At 46.4% G+C, this 19,024-nt stretch overlaps 1 protein-coding gene across 6 annotated transcripts in view; it reads right to left on the bottom strand.

Moving 5' to 3' along the window:
- The window catches only part of MRAS (muscle RAS oncogene homolog), a 58,719-nt gene that overhangs the window by 12,925 nt on the left and 26,770 nt on the right, over positions 1-19,024 (bottom strand). The gene's annotated exons all lie outside the window — the stretch shown is intronic.

Below are 19,024 nucleotides of genomic sequence, written 5' to 3' on the forward strand. Positions count from 1 at the left end.
AATAAATGCAAATGGATTAAATTCACCTATTAAAAGCAGATACTAAATACAAAATCCATTTGCCTGCTTTCTTACAAAGACACATATAAAGCAAAATGACAGAAAGGATGAAAAATGGAAGGATAAAAAGACAATGCCAGTCACATGGTAACCAAAATAAAAGAAGTGCATCTACAAATCGGAAAGGTACAAGCATCAAGAAGTGCCACAGTCATCAATCATAAGCATCTAGGCATGTTGCTTAAATATGTATGTGGACAAAAAAACGGATTTTTAAAACCAGTAGGAATTGACAAATTCCATAATCATTATGAGAGACTTGAAGAGGCTTCTCTTAAATATAGAACAAATGATCTCCAGAAGCAATGTCCTATCATTAAATAACAAAATTGAAGTACTTGGCTGGGCAAGGTAGCTCATCCCTGTAATCCCAGCACTTTGGGAGGATAAAGTGGAGGATCGCTTGAGCCCAAGAGTTTGAGGTTTCAGTGAGCTACATTCTTGCCACAGAAATGCAGCCTCTGGGGCAGAATGAGAACCTGTTTCTAAAAACAAAACAAAATTTAAGCTTATTCTGAGAGAGAGAACAAACTTTACACTCAAATAGTAAACAAACATTTTTTTATTTTATTTTTTTATTTTTTAAATTTTTTTGAGATGGAGTCTCGCTCTGTCACCAGACTGGAGTGCAGTGGTGCAATTTTGGCTCACTACAACTTCTGCCTGCCAGGTTCCAGCAATTCTCCTGCCTCAGCCTCCCGAGTAGCTAGGATTACAGGCGTGCGCCACCACGCTCGCTAATTTTTGTATTTACTTTAGTAGAGATGGAGTTCCACCACGTTGGCCAGGATGGTCTTAAACTCCTGACCTCGTGATCCACCTGCCTTGGCCTCCCAAAGTGCTGGGATTACAGACGTGAGCCACTGTGCCCCGCCGTGAAGCATTTTAAAACACACATCAAATTTGGCCATATATTAGGTCATAAATAAAAATTTCAACAAATTCCAAAAGGCAGAAATCCTATAGGCTAAGTTTTGTCCTTTATCTGAAATGCTTGGGACCAGAGGTGTTTCAGATTTTTTATTTTTAGAAGATTCTGGAATATTTGCCTATACATAATGAGATCTCTTGGGGATGGGACCTAAGTAAATACAAGATTCATTTATATTTATACACATAGACTGAAAATAATTTTATACAATATGTCCAAGAATTTTGTGTATAAAACAAAGTTCATGTTAAGTACTTATATGTGGACTATTCACTGTGGCGTCACATAAGTGCTCAAAAAGTTTCAGATTTTGAATCATTTCAGATTTCAGATTTTTGGACTGCAGATGCTCAACCTGTACTGTAACAGGATCAGAAATGAACAGAAACAAGAGTATAAGAGAGTCTAGCCACCTGAAAATGTTAAAAGCCATACTCCTCTATAACTCTCTAGTTAAAAAGCAGAAATCACAGTTTAGAATTCAAGGACAATCAACAGTAATAAAACCTCTGATTTAAGGCCAAAGTGGTACTTAGAGAGGAAAATTATAGCTTTAAATGCATTTCAGAAACTAAAACTGAAAATTAACTAAACACTTAAATCAAGAGGCTAGAAAAGGAAAAATAAATAAAATAAGAGAGAAAGAAAAAGGTATCAATAAAAGTAAAAATTGCCAGAGTAGGAGGAGGGGAAAGTAGCTGATATCTAAAAATCAAAAGCAGATTCTTTCAAAGGACCAATTTTTAAAAACCCAACTTTTAGCAATTCTTATCAGAGAAAAAAAGACAAGCATTTGGAATGAGAAAAGGCCTCTGACTATGGATACAGCTATATATTTAATTATGGAGAAAAACATACACAGTTTGATAATAATAAATTTCCAATTCTCAACGAAATGGATGGTTCAAGAAATATAAATGATCAAAACTGGCTCCAGAAAACATATAAAACCTGAATACACTAATAATTGCAGATGAAACAGAAGGGACAAAATCTACCCCAGGAATGGTATGAAGCTATCCATTGGTCTGGGAGGGCTAGCAGGCGAGAGGGGTGTGTGGCTGAGTTGGGCCTGCTCCCAAGCAGCACTAGCCCACCCCTTGTCTAGCCCACCCCTCCACACACATACACCTGGAAATGCCTGGCCACAGGCCCCTTGTCAGCAGTTCTGATTCCAAGGCCTCCTGCGGGAGGGTGAAGATAATGGGCAGCTACACTTTTAAGAAATTATGATCTTGCCTGCATTCCACATGCCTGATGTCATGAAGGTAGGAGGACTCCAGAGACAGAAAGTATTAGTCACTGTGGAGAAGAGGTATGCTGCCAATGTGTGTGTGCGTGTGCGTTTGTGAGAGACAGACAGACAGATAGACAGAGACAGAGAGGCAGCCAGACCGGGGGAGGAGGAAGGGGAAAGATAAATGGAGAGACAGGGTCAGTGTTGTGCACAACTGTCTGCGATGCTCCAATCTTCCCACTTGAGGATCAAGGGATCAAGGGGCCCAGCAGCTTTGCAAAGGAGGATTTAACAGAGACCCTGGAACTGCTGGGAGCTTGGGGACTTCAGATGCCAAGGCAAGCCCCACATGCTGGCAAGGCATGCAGTCCCAGGCAGGAGGGCAGCCAGCATGGAGGGGCACCAGCCTGGGGCCCTGATGTAATGGTTAAGACCTTCTCCTCCTCCGCCTCACCTCTCCCCCTTTTCTCTGCTTCTCCTCCTCCCTTGTCCCCTTCCTGCTCCCTCCTGGGAAATACTAGGGAAACTGCCCACGCCTGGGATTACAGGCGTGAGCCACCTTCTCTCTCCCTCCTCCACCCAGGCTTCCAGAGGGAGAAAAGTCACAGCATGAGCTCTAGGGGCTCCGACATTGGCCCACAGCCCAGGGTACGGTCAAGATCTTTGGCTAAAAGTGGTCCCACCCACCGTGCTCCTGCTGGCAGCCAGCACTGTGCCAAAGGCTTTATACACACCCGCTCTCTCAGTCCTCTTCACAGCCTTGGAAGGAAGATATTACCATCCTCCTAGTATAGATGGGGACACTGAGGTCCAGGAGTTAAAGGAACCCACTAAAGGCCACACACCAGGAAGAAAGGTGTTCCTATTTCCCTAAGGCCCAAGCGTCCCAGCCTGTCCAGTCATTTTTCTTCAGCCAGAACCACCACTGTCTGGCCATCCTAGAACCGGCTGGGCTGTATCTCCATTCCAAGCCTTTGCCCAAGCCATGACCTCCATCTAGAATGCCCTTTCCCCTCCTCTCCACTGGCCGTCCCAGCCGCCCACCAGCTGGGATGCAGTCCATCTCCCCTCCTCCTCACAAGAGCGCCCAGCCTCTGACCTCCATCTTTTGAACCCTTCCTTTTGCATGTGTCATCGATTCCTCCAAGTTTGGGCCTCTGGGCCTGGCTCAGCTCCTCACCATGGGATAGAGTCCCAGAATGTAGAAGCCTGGCTTTCATTTCCCTGGGCCCACAAAAGCTTCGGCACCCAAGGAAGGCTCAAAAAATACTTGCAGAACGACTAGACGAATCATCTGCACTCTACAGGAAATGCCATCACTGGGTTAAAACAGCCCACTCCGGCTTTAGGGGAAATCACTAAAAACTGATTTTTAAACTGTTATGACACACGGCAGGGAGCGGTGGCTCACACCTGTAATCCCAGCACTTTGGGAGGCCGAGGCAGGTGGATCATGAGGTCAGGAGTTTGAGACTAGCCTGGACAACAAGGTGAAACCCCATCTCTACTAAAAATACAAAAATGAGCCGGGCATGGTGGCAGGCGCCTGTAATCCCAGTACCTCGGGAGGCTGAGGCAGGAGAATCACTTGAACCTGGGAGGGGGAGGCTGCAGTGAGCCAAGATCGCGCCACTGCACCCCAGTCTGGGCAACAAGAGTGAAACTCTGTCTCAAAAAAACAAAAACAAAAACTTTTATGACACCCCTTCAGGGTGAAATAAGGGTCATGGAATATCAAGCAATAGAGAAAACAATTTCTAGAGATAATATGCCTCCAAGGGCCATACCTAAAGTTTTCTTTTTTCTTTTCTTTTTAGACAGAGTCTCATTCCATCACCCAGGCTGGAGTGCAGTGGTACAATCTCAGCTCACTGCAACCTCTGCCTCCTGGGTTCAAGTGATTCTCGTTCCTCAGCCTCCTAAGTAGCTGGAATTATAGGTGCATGTCCCCACTCCCCGCTAATGTTTGCATTTTTAGTAAAGATGGGGTTTTGCCATGTTGGCCAGGCTGGTCTTGAACTCCTGGCCTCAAGTGATCCGCCTGCTTTGGCTTCCCAAAGTGCTAGGATTACAGGCATGAGCCACCGTGCCCAGCCCCATGCCTAGAGTTTTCTATGTATCTCTAATTCACAAACCCGTCATGGGAGGCAGGAATGATTATGCCCATTTTACAGAAGAATAAGGTGAGGAAGCTTAAGAATAGATTCGAAAAAATAATGTCACTTAGTTGTACGTACATAGTGATGAAGGGCATTTACTATTTTAATTTGTGCTCCCCTTTCTGGGTAATGGCTGTGTATGGAGTGGGGTTGGGTGCTGGGCAAAAGGGCTGATGCACTCACCATGCACTGTTCCTAGAAAAACGGCTGCTTTCTTGAACTTCTCCAAAATGCTGGCAGGGTGCAGACAGCCAGGACACCTGGGACTCCCCAAGGGGAAGGGGGCTAAAGTCCTGTAGTGGGCACCAATTGGCTCCCTGGTGACAGGGAAAAGTCCCTTTGCCAGTGGCCCCAACCTCCCTCAACACCCTGGCTTAAGGATAGCATCAGGGGAGAAGTGCCGGCCACCAGCTTTGGGGGTTGTTCATGCTGGAGGCCACACTCCTGCAGCTGTGGGGAATGGAGTGAGGGGGTCTTGGGATAAGTTTTCACAAGGCCCATGATCCCCAGAATTGGTGTACAAACTGCATATGTGGGTACACATTCTGGGGAGATGGTCTATGGTTCTGTGGGATTCTTAGAGGAACCTAGAATCCTCAATGCTGCTCTCAGGGAAGGAAGAGAAGAAAGGGGAAAGGACAGCAGGGGTCTCAGCTGTGTAACTAGAGGCCAGGAATATCACGCAAACAGATGGGGGCCTGGCAGTGCAGGGAAACAGGGAGGCAACTGGGAGCACTGGCCTATAATCCCACTCCACCTTGCAATCCCTCTGGGAGGCTGGCATTTGACAGGTGAAGAAACAGAGGCAGGGCAAGGCTAGTGATTTGCTTAGGTTCATATGGCTAATGAGCAGTAGAGGCAGGATTTGAACCCACGCCCGTCTGATTCCAAGCCTTGCTCTGCTTCTCACACCAGCCTGTCTTTGAGCAGGGAGTCAGCAGTGGCATCCCCACAGCCTGTGAAGAACAGCAGGTCTAAAAGGAGGGGTGAGGACAGAGATGGAGGACAGAAGCCTGGAGGCTGCTTCCTGCATTCACTCCACTTGCTTACACCAAACTCTCCACCTACTCCGCACCTGCGCCTGGGCAGCCAAGGGTAGCAGGGAAGCGAAAATTCATGAATGCACTGGCTTCTCCCCCTTTAAAGGCCTGAGCATCAACTTCCAGGGCCTTCAGAGTGTCCGCCATCCTTCTCCATCATTCTCCCACTGCCTGGGTGACCACCACCCGCCCCTCCTCTTCTGCCAAAGCTTGCACTCTCAGCTCAGGAATTGAAACAGGGATCCAACAGGAGATAAATTCCACATGCTTGCACCCCACATCACCCACCTGAGAGGCATGGGGCCCCTCACACACTGCTGGGAGGAATCTGAAACAGTGAAGCCACTTTGGAAAACAGTTTGGTAATTCCTCAAAGTGTTAAACATAGAGTTACCAAATGACCCCCAGCAATTCCACTTCTAGATATATACCCAAGAGAATTGAAAGCAAGTTTTCACATGAAAACTTGCACATGAACAGTCACAGCAATATTACTCACAATGGCCAAAAGCAGAAACAACCCAAATGTCCATTGATTGATGAAAGAATGAACAAAGTGTAGTATATGGCCGAACGCAGTGGCTCACGCCTGTAATCCCAGCACTTCAGGAGGCCGAGGTAGGCAGATCACCTGAAGTCAGGAGTTCGAGACCAGCCTGGCCAACATGGTGAAACCCCCTCGCTAATAAAAATACAAAAATTAGCTGGGTGTGGTGGCGCACACCTGTAATCCCAGATACTCAGGAGGCTGAGGCAGGAGAATTGTTTGAACCCAGGAGGCAGAGGTTGCAGTGAGCCAAGATCGCGCCATTGCATTCCAGTCAGGGCAACAAGAGTGAAACTCTATCTCAAAAACAAAAAACAAAATGTAGTATATCCGTACACTAGAATATCATAAAAAAGAATGGAATTCTGATACACATTGCAGCAGGATGAACCTGGAAAACACTGTGCTAAGTGAAAGAAGCCAGGCGCAAGAGACCATGTGTCATCGCATTCCGTTTCCATGAAACATCCGGAGTAGGCAAATCCATAAAGGCAGGAAGTAGATTAATGGTTTCAGGGACTGAGGAGGGGGGACAATAGCGAGTGAGTGCTCATGGGTAAGGGGGGTTTTGAGCAAGGTTGGGGATGGATACTTTCAGGAATGAGTGGCAGTGATTACAATGATTACTGATTTGTTAATCAATCAGCAATATGTGGTTGCACAACTCTGTGAATACACTAAAAACCACTGAACTGTACATATGAATTTCGCATGTGAATTTTATCTCAATAAAAAAAGTTATATGAGAAAAAAATCAACCCACCTCCCTTCCTGTAAAACACATGCCCTCTCGCTAGGGTGGATGACCCAGCCCTGCTCCTAAGACCATCCTCTCCAGCTGGGCACTGGCTCCCGGTCCCTGCCACCTGTGCGAGGACACTGCTGCAACTGTTGTTCCTTCATCATCCTATTCTCTATTGGTTTATTTCCACCAGCAGGTAAACATACTCTAATTTCTCTCATCTTAAAACAAAAATACATTGGCCGCGAACAGTGGCTCACGCCTGTAACCCCAGCACTTTGGGAGGTCAAAGCAGGTGGATCACCTGAGGTCAGGAGTTCGAGACCAGCCTAGCCAACATGGTGAAACCCCATCTCTACTAAAAATACAAAAATTAGCTGTGTGTGGTGGCAGGCACCTGTAGTCCCAGCTACTCAGGAGGCTGAGGCAGGAGAATCGCTTGAACCTGGGAAGCAGAGGTTACAGTGAGCTAAGGTTGTGCCACTGCACTCCAGCCTGGGTGACAGAGTGAGGCTCTGTCTCAAAAAATAATAAATAAATAAATAAATATTTTTTAAAAACTCAGAAATACAAAAAAATGAAACACAAAAATTTACAAATAAAGCTGGGTACAGTGGTTCATTCCTGTAATCCTAACACTTTGGGAGGCTGAGCTGGGAGGATCACTTGAGCCCTGGAGTCTGAGAGCAGCCTGCGCAACAAAGTGAGACTCCGTCTCTACAAAAAATACAAAAATTTGCCAGGCCTGTGGTCCCAGCTACTGGGGAGACTGAGGTGGGAGGATTGCGGGAGGTCAAGGCTGCAGTGAGTCGTGATCATGCCACTGAACTCCAGCCTGGGTGACAGAGCAAGACCCTGTCTTAAAAACAAACAAAAAAATTACAAATTAAAACCCCACCCCTAGGCCTCACCTCTCCCTCCCACTACTGTTCATTTCTGTCTTCCCCCTTACAGAAACACTTCTTGCCTATCCTCGCTGCCTGCTCCTCCTCTCCACCACTCTTTCTTGAACCCACTCTGATTAAACTTTCATTTCCAACCATTCCATCAAAACTGATCTTGTCAAGTCTCAAATGACCTCCATGTCACTAAATCCAATGGGTGCTTCTCAGTTCCTCACCCTGCTGGGCTCCTGGCCGGCCTCTCACGCAGTTGATGGTCCCTGCCTTTGTGAAGCACCTTCTTCACTTGGCTGCAGGATGCCACTCTGGCCTTGGTCTTTATCCAACTGTAGTGACTGGTCTTGCCCTGTCTCCTCTTCTCCCCAGCCTCTAAACATTGGTGGGTCCTTCTCTAACCACAGTCACGTTCTTGGTGATCTCTCATCCTGCAGCTTTATAGGTCACCACCCAGATTTCCATCCAGCCCATACGTCTCCCCTCCTATGGGCTTAGATATCCAGCTGCCACCTTGACTTCTACTTGTATGTGTGAAAGGCATCCTGGATTTAACATGTCCAAAATTAGACTCTTGATTTCCCCCCAAAACTTGTTTTTCACTGTTCTTCCTAATCTTGATAAATGTAACTCTATTCTACTGGTTCTTCAGGCCAAAGATGCTTCCCTCTCTAATAACCTCACATACTCCATCGACAAATCCTGTTGTCTCCTCCTTCAAAACACATCCAGAATCTACCCTTCTTACCACCTCGTCCACCAATGCCCAAGCCCACCATCAGGAGCTTCTTTACTGGTCTCTCCGATTCTGTCATGGTTCCTCTGTGTTCCATTCACACCAGAGCCAGAGTGAGCTCTTCTCACTCGCCGGGCCAGGAGGGCAGAGGGATAAGGAACTGAGAAGTACCCATGTTTTAAACACGTTAGATTATGTCCTTCCTCTGCTCAAAATCCTCCAACGGCTTCTCATTTACCTACAAAACCCCACGAGATCAATCCCTTCCAGCTACCTACCTGACCTCTCTCCTACTAGCCATGCTCTCACTTGCTCCCCACGCTGGCTTCCTAGCTATTCCCCACACAGGCCAGGCACACCCCTGCCTTAGGGCCCTTGCACCTGATACTCCCACTGACTGAGATTCTCTTCCAGATACAGGTGCAGCTTTCTCTTTTAGGTCTCTGCTCCAACATTCCCTTATCAGGAAGGCCCTCCTTGACCAGCCAAAACAAGAGAGCAACCCCTGCCTCACTGTGATTCCCTTACCTTGTCTTATTCTTCATCGCAGCACTTATCACCACCTGACACCATATATATTTGTTTATGCTCTGTCCCCTCACCCCACTGAAACATAAGCTTCATGAGAGCAGGGACTTCGATTTGCCAATTGCTACGTCCTCAGAGCCCAAAAGAGAGATGGATACATTAGCAATTATTTGCAGAATGAATTAGTGAACATATCCAGGTACATAGGACTCAGGGTTCAATTCACACAACTCTGGGTGGAGAGGTATATCCCTAAGTCAGGGGCTCAAGCCTCACTCCTGGACCTCCCTAGACACAGGGACACATGTCAGTGGCCCATCATCCATACAGGTGACGGGACCTATTCTTGAAACCATCAAGCCACCTCATAAATAATATAAACCAGACACAGTGGCTCACATCTGTAATTCTAGTGCTTAGGAGGCCAAGGTGGGAGGAACACTTAAACCCTGGAGTTTGAGGCTGTAGTAAGCTATGATCACTGCACTCCAGCCTAGGTGGCATAGTGAGACCCTGTCTCTAAAAATAACAATAAAAACAACAATAATAGACATCATATTAAAGCGATCACTGCAACAATAGCATCTACTGAGGTCTGCTATGTGCCAAGCTCCTTGCAAGGTGACTTGTTTCCCCCTTCACTCAATGAACGATAATTAAACACCTAATAGATGCCAGGTCTGGGCTGACATCAGAGATACAATGGTGGGTGCAGTCCTTTTCCTCCAGGAACTCACAATTTGTATTTTGTTCATTTATCCTTTGCAACAACTATGGGGTGTATCTCATTTGGATACAGATCCCACTGATGAGGGTGCAAGGTCTTTGTCCAGAGGCAGCCCAAAGGGAGGAGGAGCCCCAGTCACCAGAGCCAGGGCGTGGGGAGCACAGGCCGACAGAGGCAACACTGAGGCCCAGGGAAGGTGGCATCACCCAACACAATGGCAGACAGGGGAGGTCTCAGATCTATTGGTCGGGCTGGTGTGCTTGGCCCAAACTGGTCACGTGACCTCTAACAGTGACCAACATGAAGTTCTGAAACTCAGGCAAAACGCCACATTAACTGCCATATATGACCTGATTGTCAGCAAGGGAAGTGGAAAAACACTTGGATTTTGGGATGCTGACAAATTTGGAATGAGCCCAGGCTGTGCAAAGAGTTGGGTGTGGGGAGTTGCATATTCCACTCACACCTTCACCACTGAGTCCAAGCCTCACTGAGCTGACTCTAGGTCCGTGGCTGGAGGGGGCTCCCTCAGCTCCAAGTTTGGCTAGTGGGTCTGGGAAGGGCCCCTGGGCGCAGGGCAGCAGCGGCAGCAGCACTTTTCCAGTGGTAGAGAGTACTTCACTATTTTACCAATAGAGCAGCAGTACTGAGGTACACTGGCTGCAGAGCAGCTGTGCTCACCTGGAAAGTGATTTACTCTCACTTCACTAATCTCAATCTCACAGAATTGTCACAAGGATGAAATAAGGCATCCTTGTAAGAGCCCTTAGTATGAGGCCTTCAAGAAAAGTCTGGTCGGTAGTAACTGCTATCACCGCTCTGAGGACAGACAGCAAGAGAAGATCTGGGAAGAGATCTGTCAGCAATGTGAGGAAGGCCTTTCTACCAGCGAGCACTGCCCTGGGCACAGTGGAGATCAGTGAGGCATTTCAGCAGCGTGGCTGATGCAGCAGGGACAAAGGGTCAGGCCCAGGCCTGCAGGGCTGGACTGCATCATCTCAGGCCAGCAGCCATGCTTCCCCATGAAGGGAAAGAGGGAAATTCCTCCCACATCACTGTTGGCAGGGGAAGGGCAGCTTCCCCTTGGTGGGGGACAGGCCAGCTCTGCCTGCACCCCATTCTTAGTTGGGGCCTATGGAGAGTGCCCACTCTAAAGCTGGCCTAAGGCCTGCTGAGCATAAAGCCCCCTGGTAAAGCTCCTGGCTCAGGAAAAAAAAAAAACTCTCAATAAATGTTCCTTTTCCTCTGCCTGTCCTTCCAATGTCCTCCTCTCCTCCCCATCCCCAGAAAGAATGTGGATTCAAGTGTGCGGGGAAAAGCCAGGTTCAGGCCCCTCTGAGAAGACAACAGCACTTGTGTCTGAGGTTTGGGCAGAAGCCAGGATGGAAATGTCCCAGCTTCTGAGGGTGCAGGAGAAGAGCCAGGCTTTTGCTCTTTGAAAACACTGGGCCCTTGCTGAGGAGACGGAGACAGAGAGGTTGTGGAGCTGGGCCCAAGAGCCCCAAGGTGGGAAGCGGTGTCTGGAGACCCAGGGCCCACTGCTGTTCTCCACTGATGGAAGAAAGATGCGAAGTTCCAGAGGCTGGCTGGGCGGAGGGCAGGCCTGGGAGACAGAGGGTGGGGAGGCCCAGAGACATCTGCCCTGTTGTAAGTGGGCAGAGGATTTGGTCAGCATCCCACCCTAGAGGCCCAAGGCTTGGGCCAAAGCAGGAGGTAGTGGGACAGGGTGGAGGACACGCTCGGCAGGGTCAAGAAGCCCAAGATCCGGCTCTCCAGCTAGCTAGGTCTCACCCTAGGCTAGTGACCTCTCCATCTGTACCTCAGTTTCCACAATTGTAAACTGAGGGGCTTAGCAGCCTTCCATCCCTAACCAACAGAAAAAATAGGCACACAAGAACTCTAAGACAAAAGAAGGAAAGCAGGGACCTGAACAGATATTTATCTACCATGCTCATAGCAGCATTATTCATAATAGCAAAAAGGTGAAAACCACCCAAGTGTCCATCCACAGATGAACAGATAATGAAAACATGGTACATCCATACAGTGGAATGTCATCCAGCTTTAAAACGGACAGAAGGCCGGGTGCGGTGGCTCATGCCTGTAATCCCAAAGTGGATCACGAGGTCAAGAGATTGAGACCATGCTGGCCAACACGGTGAAAATACTACCCGTCTCTACTAAAAATACAAAAATTAGCTGGGCGCGGTGGCGCGCGTCCACGGTCCCAGCTACTCGGAAGGCTGAGGCAGAAGAATCACTTCAGCCCAGGAGGCAGAGGCTGCAGTGAGCTGAGATCATGCCACTGTACTCTAGCCTGGCAACCGAGCGAGACTCCATCTCAAAAAAAAAAAAGGAAAGAAATTCAGAACATGCAGCAACATGGATGAACCTTGAACAGATTGTGCTAATTAAAATATGCCAGCCACACAAAAGGACAAATATTATTCTACTTATCATAGCACTTAAATGAGGTATCTAGATTAGTCAAATTCAGAGACAGAAAGTAGAAGCCAGGCGCGGTGGCTCACGCCTATAATCCCAGCACTTTGGGAGGCCGAGGTGGGTGGATCACCTAAGGCCAGGAGTTTGAGACCATCCTGGCCAACACGGTGAAACCCCATTCCTACTAAAAATACAAAAATTAGCCAGGTGTGGTGGTGCATGCCTGTAATCCCAGCTACTCAGAAGGCTGAGGCAGGATAATCACTTGAACTCAGAAAGTGGAGGTTGTAGTGAGGCGAGATCACGCCACTGCATTCCAGCCTGGGTGACAGAGTGAGACTTCATTTTAGAAAAAATAAAGAAAGAAAGTAGAATGGTGGTTGCCAAGGACTGAGGAGAGGGGAAAAAGGGGAGTTAGTGTTTAAGGGGCAAGGGATTAATAACCTGAATATATAAGAAACTCAAACAACTCACTAGCAAGAGAAAATAAAATAAAATTCTGATTTAAAGGGCAAAAGACCTGAATAGGCATTTCTCAAAAGAAGACAAACAAATGGACAGCAGGTATATGAAAAAATTATCAACATCGCTAATCATCAGAGAAATGCAAATTAAAACTACAATGAGATAACATCTTACCCCAGTTACAATGGCTATTATCAAAAAGACAAAAAATAACAAATGCTAGGGAAGATGTGAAGAAAAGAGAATGTTTGGATATTGCTGGTGGGAATATAAACTAGTACAGCCACTATGGAAAATGGTATGGAAATTCCTTTAAAAACTAAAGGTCGAGCTGCCATATGGTCCGGCAATCCCACTGCTGAGTACATACTCAAAGGAAAGGAAATCAGTATATTGAAGTGATACCTGCACTACCATGTTTATTGCAGCGCTAGTCACAATAGCCAAGAGTAAGGAAGCAACCTAAGTGCCTTTCAGTGAATGAACGATAAAGAAAATGTAGCATATATACACAATGGAATGTTATTCATCCGTAAAAAACAATGAGGCTGGGCACAGTGGCTCATGCCTGTAATGCCAGCACTTTGGGAGGCTGAGGTGGGCAGATCACCTGAGGTCAGGAGTTCGAGACCAACCTGGCCAACATGGTGAAACCCCATCTCTACTAAAAATACAAAAATTAGCCGGGCATGTTGGCAGGCGCCTGTAATTTCAGCTACTTGAGAGGCTGAGGCAGGAGAATTGCTTGAACCCGGGAGGGGGAGGTTGCAGTGATCACACCACTGAACTCTAGTCTGCCCGACAAGTGCGAGACTCCGTGTCAAAAAAAAAAAAAAAAAAAGAAAGAAAAGAAAAGAAATCCTGTCATTTGCAGCAACATGGAGGGAAGTGGAGGTCATTATGTTAAGTGAAATAAGCCAGGTACGGACAAATATCGCATGTTCTCACTCATATGTGGGAGCTAAAACAGTAGATTTCATGGAGGTAGAGAGTGGAATGATTGACACCAAAGGCTGGGAAGGGTGTGTGGGTGGGGGGATGAAGAGAAGTTAGTTAATGGGTACAGAAATACAAAGAGATAGAAGGAATAAGTTCTAGTATTTCATAGCACAGTAGGGAAATTATAGTTAACAATAATTCATTGCAAATTTCAAAATAGCTAGAAGAGAAGAACTGTAATGTTCCCAATACAAAGAAAGAATGTTTGAGGTGATGGATATGCTAATTACCTGGATTTGATTATTACCGTGTCCTCAAAACATGCAAAAATATGATATCAATAAAAGAAAAGGAAGCACGCAGAATAGTGGTTGCCAGGGACTGAGGAGAGGGGAGAATGGGGAGTCAGTGTTTAATAGGTACAGAGTTTCAGTCGGGGAAGGTGAAAAAGTTCTGGAGATGAACGGGAGGGATGGTTGTAGAACAAAGTGAATACACTATATGCTTAAAGATGGTTAAGATGGTAACTTTTATGTTATGTACACTTTATCACAATAAAACAAACACAAAACTCCATGGCTCTGGCTAAGGTTTGGGGCTTCCTGATTCATGACAAGAGAAAATTGGGGTGAGGGGAGTCACACAGCCGAAAGCCGAGGTGAAGTGGGGTTCCAACGTCAGAGACGGGAGTAGAGGGCTGAGAGCATGGAGATGGTACAGCCGGAGGGAACCCCACAGTGGAGAAGCGGGGACCAGACGGGGAGGAAGAGAGGCTCCCAGGGTTGGGCCCTTGACAATGTAAAGTGAGATGAGGATCCCGAACCCCTGCGGGAAAGAACTCAGAGCAGGCTTGCTCCAAAGCCTGGGGGTCCCGCAGCCACAGCAGAGCCCGGCTGCTGACCCCTGAGGCCAGCCGGCTCCTGCCTCTTAGGTTCTGGGAGGACACAGGCAATGTGACTTCTCGGAAGAAACAGGTTTGCAAGAAAGCAGGCAGCCTGTGAGAAAAATCAGTGTGGAAGTCACAGAGAAGGCTTCCTTAAGCAGCTTGCAAATCTCCGAAGTGAGACTGAGATCACAACCGGAGCACCTAGCTCTCTGAAGGACCCTGGGTGAGGAGTAAGAAGGGCAGGGGAGGTGTGACAGTCCAGCCACACCCACTTCTTCCTGGGATTTCAGCTCCCCTTCCCAGAGGCACAAGGATCCACTGTGCTGTCGGGGAGGATTTTCCTACACAACAAGACTGACGTGAATAGGAGTCAACAGGTAGCTCAAACTGTTGCTCGTTGTGTGAAACTCTGCTGTATTTTCTTCATCTGTAAAACAGAAATAACAACACAACTACCACGATAGCATTTGTAAGGATTCAAAGACAGCAAATGCAATGTGCTTAGCACGGGCCTTCCACACCATTTCTGCCCATTCAGTACCCCGTCATCAAAATTATCATTCTCTTCCTTCTCATCATCATGCTGCCACGTTTTTACTCTTTCTGAGTTTGGAAGAAGAGAAACTGCAGAGTTGAGAGTCCCTGGAGTTCAGTGGGGTACAGGGTAACTGAGGGCACCTCCAACTTAGCACCTCCTTAAAGATGGCATGGCCTCAGGGGAGCAGGACCTCTGGGATCCAGATGCCTAGGGAAGTCCTGGCCATCCCAGGGGTGTAGACCACTCCAGAAAAGTTCAGCTCCAGAAAGGTTCAGAGTTACTCACTGCAACCTCCGCCTCCTGGGTTCAAGCGATTCTCCTGCCTCAGCCTCCCGAGTAGCTGAGATTAAAGGTGCCACCACGCCTGGCTAAATTTTTTGTATTTTTAGTAGAGGCGGGGTTTCACTATGTTGGTCAGGGTGGTCTCAAACTCCTGACCTCCACCACCCTCGGCCTCCCAAAGTGCTGGGATTACAGGCGTGAGCCACCACACCCGGCCAAGTCTTCCTTTTCTTAATAGCAGATCTAATGGAGTGGAGAAGTATCTAATCTGGGAATCTGGTGTCTATTCCTGAGGAAAGCCTGGGTGGGCAATGCCCTCAATCGGGCCTGACTCTGGTGGCAGAATTAGAGGTTTAACAAATTCATTCTTCTAAAGTAACGCCATGGAGAGCCCAGGCGCTTCAGAACACAGGCTTTGCAAATGCACGCTTCTAATATAAGGCTGCGACCGTGTTGCCCCTCTCCCTGCTGCTCCGGCTATGTTATCACAAAATCTTCCTAAAAATCAATCTTGAGGAAAACATTTTTCCTCAGAAACCAATTTCACATCCAAAGTTACTCAGAAAAAAGTTATAGAAGTTTATATGGCTGTAGAGAGAAATACTGATTGAGTTCCAATGATGTACCAGGCATGGTGTTACTTTCTTACATGCATCATGCAATGTGTTTCAGAATGTTTTCTATGGAACGTAGTTCAGTAGTTCAGAATCACGTGCAAAAAATGACCCCTGTGGGAAGCCCTAAGGACAATGTATCCTATCACTACACCTCTAATATGTGTTTGCATATTAAAGGTTCTATTGTTTTTTTCGGTTTTTTTTTGAGACGGAGTCTCGCTCTGTCGCCCAGGCTGGAGTGCGGTGGTGCGATCTCGGCTCACTGCCTCCCAGGTTCACGCCATTCTCCTGCCTCAGCCTCCAGAGTAGCTGGTACTACAGGTGCCCGCTCCCACGCCTGGCTAATTTTTTTGTATTTTTAGTAGAGACGAGGTTTCACCGTGATAGCCAGGATGGTCTCGATCTCTTGACCCCGTGATCCGCCTGCCTCGGCCTCCCAAAGTGCTAGGATTATAGGCGCGAGCCACCGCACCCGACATATTAAAGGTTCTTATAAGTCCTGCAGTGAAGAAACTTGTTTACATTTATTTAACTCAGTATATCCCAAGTGTGCCATATATTCCAATAGGTGATACATGAAATGAGTTTAGAAAGTGCACAGATGTAAGTTTTAATTTTAATAGTTATATATACATATTATTGTGAGTTAGAAAAAAATAATATAGCTAGCACATCAAACCTGTCACTGCACATATATTGTTCAAGGTTTATTCATTCATTTGGTCATTCCACAAATGTTTACTGGGGACCTACTATGAGCCAAGCAGTATTCTAGATGCTAGGAATAATGCGGTCAATAAATAAAGTCCCCGCTCTCAGACATTTATATTCTAGTCAGCAGAGACAAAAACACAAACAAAGATAAAATATGTTCAACCATAAAAGGCAGAATAAAGAAAAACAGAGCTGGGCATAGAGATGACAGGGGTGGGATGGATACTAGTGTCTATGGTTTGGTCAGGGAAGACCTCTTAGATAAAGTGACATTTGAGCTGAGACCTAAATGAAATCAGTGTTTCTGCAGGAAGAATGTTACCTAGGCAGAGAGAAGACAAAATGCAAAGTCCCAAGATGGGAAGGTGCTTGGTACCTGGTCAAACTGGTCAAAGTCCCAGGGCTGCAGACAAACCCTTGGAGGATGGTGCTTTTTAAAACTGAGATACAATCTACACGCCATAATACTAATACTCTAAAAGTACATAACTCAGTGCTTTCAAAATATATTTACAAAGTTTTTTGTTTTGTTTTGTTTTGTTTTTTGAGAAGGGGTCTCACTCTGTTGCCCAGGCTGGAGTGAGGTGGCACAGTCTTGGCTCCTGAGCTCAAGTGATTCTCCCACCTCAGCCACCCGAGGCTAATTTTTATATTTTTAGTTGAGATGGGGTTTCACCATGTTGCCTAGGCAAGTCTCAAACTCCTGAGCTTGAGCAGATTGCTTGAGCAATCTGCCCACCTCAGCCTCCCAAAGTGTTGGGATTTACAGGCCTCGTGAGCCACAGCGCCCGGCCACAAAGCTGTATTTTTTTGAAGTCATGATTTGGTTCTGCTTCTGGCCAAGATGGAGTAACAGGAACCAGATTTACCTTCTCAGCTGAAACAACCAAAAGACAGACAAAATATGTGGGAGGATTGCTTCAGCCCAGAAGGTCTAGGCTGTGGTGAGCCTGGATCACGCCACTGCACTCCAGCCTGGGTAACAGAGCGAGAGCCTGTCTCAAAACAAAAACAGAAACATCGTCCCACAAAGAAAACTCCAGGGCCAGATGGCCTTGTTTGTGAATTCTACTAAACAGTTAGGGAAGAAATACGAATTTAACTCAAACTCTTCCAAAAAATTGAATAACACTTGTTCTATAAGGCCAACGTTACTCTGATACCAAAACTAGACACAGACATTACAAGAAAACTATAGACCAATATTTCACAAGAACACAGATATGAGAATTGTAAACAAAAGTTTAGCAAATCAAAGCCAACCATATTAAAGGATAATATATAATGACCAAGTGGGGTTTATTCCAGGGATGCAATGTCAGTTTAATACCAGAAAAAAGAAAAATCAAGGACCAGGGATGGTGGCTCACACCTGTAATCCCAGCACTTTGGGAGGCTGAAGTGGAAGGATTGTTTGAAGCCAGGAGTTCGAGACCAGCCTGGGCAACGAAGGGAGATTCCCCCCAATCTCCACAAAAACGTAAAATATTAGCCGGCACAGTGGTGTGTGCCTACAGTCCTAGCTACTGGGGAAGCTGAGGCAAGAAGATCTCTTGAGCCCAGGAGTTTGTGGTTGCAGTGAGCTAAGATCGTGCCACTGCGCTCCAGCCTAGGTGACAGTGCAAGACTCTGTCACAAAAACAAAACAAAACAATTAATGTAATTTACCATATTAACAAACTAAAAAAGGAAAACCATATGGTTACCTCAGTAGACACAGAAAAAGCACTGGACAAAATCCAACATCCATTCCTGATAAAAACTCTCAGCAAACTAGGAACAGAAAGGAACTTCCATGACCTGATAAAGGCCATCCATAAAAAGCCTGCAACTAACATCATACTTAACGCTAAAGACCGAACACTTACCCTTTAAGATCAAGAACAAGACAAGGATATCTGTTCTTGTCACCTCTTTTCAACAGGGTGCCAGAGATTTTAATCAATGAGATAAGGCAAGAAAAAGAAATAAGAGCCATCCAGATTGGAAAAGAAGAAGTAAAACTGTCTTTACTTGCAGTCACTATGGTCTATTCAGAAAAACCAGCAGAATCTACAAAAAAGACACTAGAAGGAATAAGTGAGTTTAGCAAAGTTGCAGGTTACAAGATTAATATACAGAAACCTATTGTTTTTATATATACTAGCAACAAATAACTGAAAATGGAAATAAAAAACCACAAATAATAATCTACAATAGCATCAATACAGATGCAGGTATAAATCTGACAAAACACGTAGAAGACCTATGCACTCAAAACTACAAATAAGCCAGGGCGCAGTGGCTCACGCCTGTAATCCCAGCACTTTGCGAGGCTGAGGTGGGTGGATCATGAGGTCAGAAGATCGAGACCATCCGGGCCAACATGGCGAAAGCCCGTCTCTACTAAAAGTACAAAAAAATTAGCTGGGTGTGGTGATGCATGCCTGTAATCCCAGCTACTTGGGAGGCTGAGGCAGGAGAATTGCTTGAACCCAGGAGGCAGAGGTTGCAGTGATCCGAGATTGCGCCATTGCACTCCACTAGCCTGGTGAT

The sequence above is a fragment of the Papio anubis genome, chromosome 2 (genome assembly GCF_008728515.1).
Source record: "Papio anubis isolate 15944 chromosome 2, Panubis1.0, whole genome shotgun sequence".
NCBI lineage: Eukaryota > Metazoa > Chordata > Mammalia > Primates > Cercopithecidae > Papio > Papio anubis.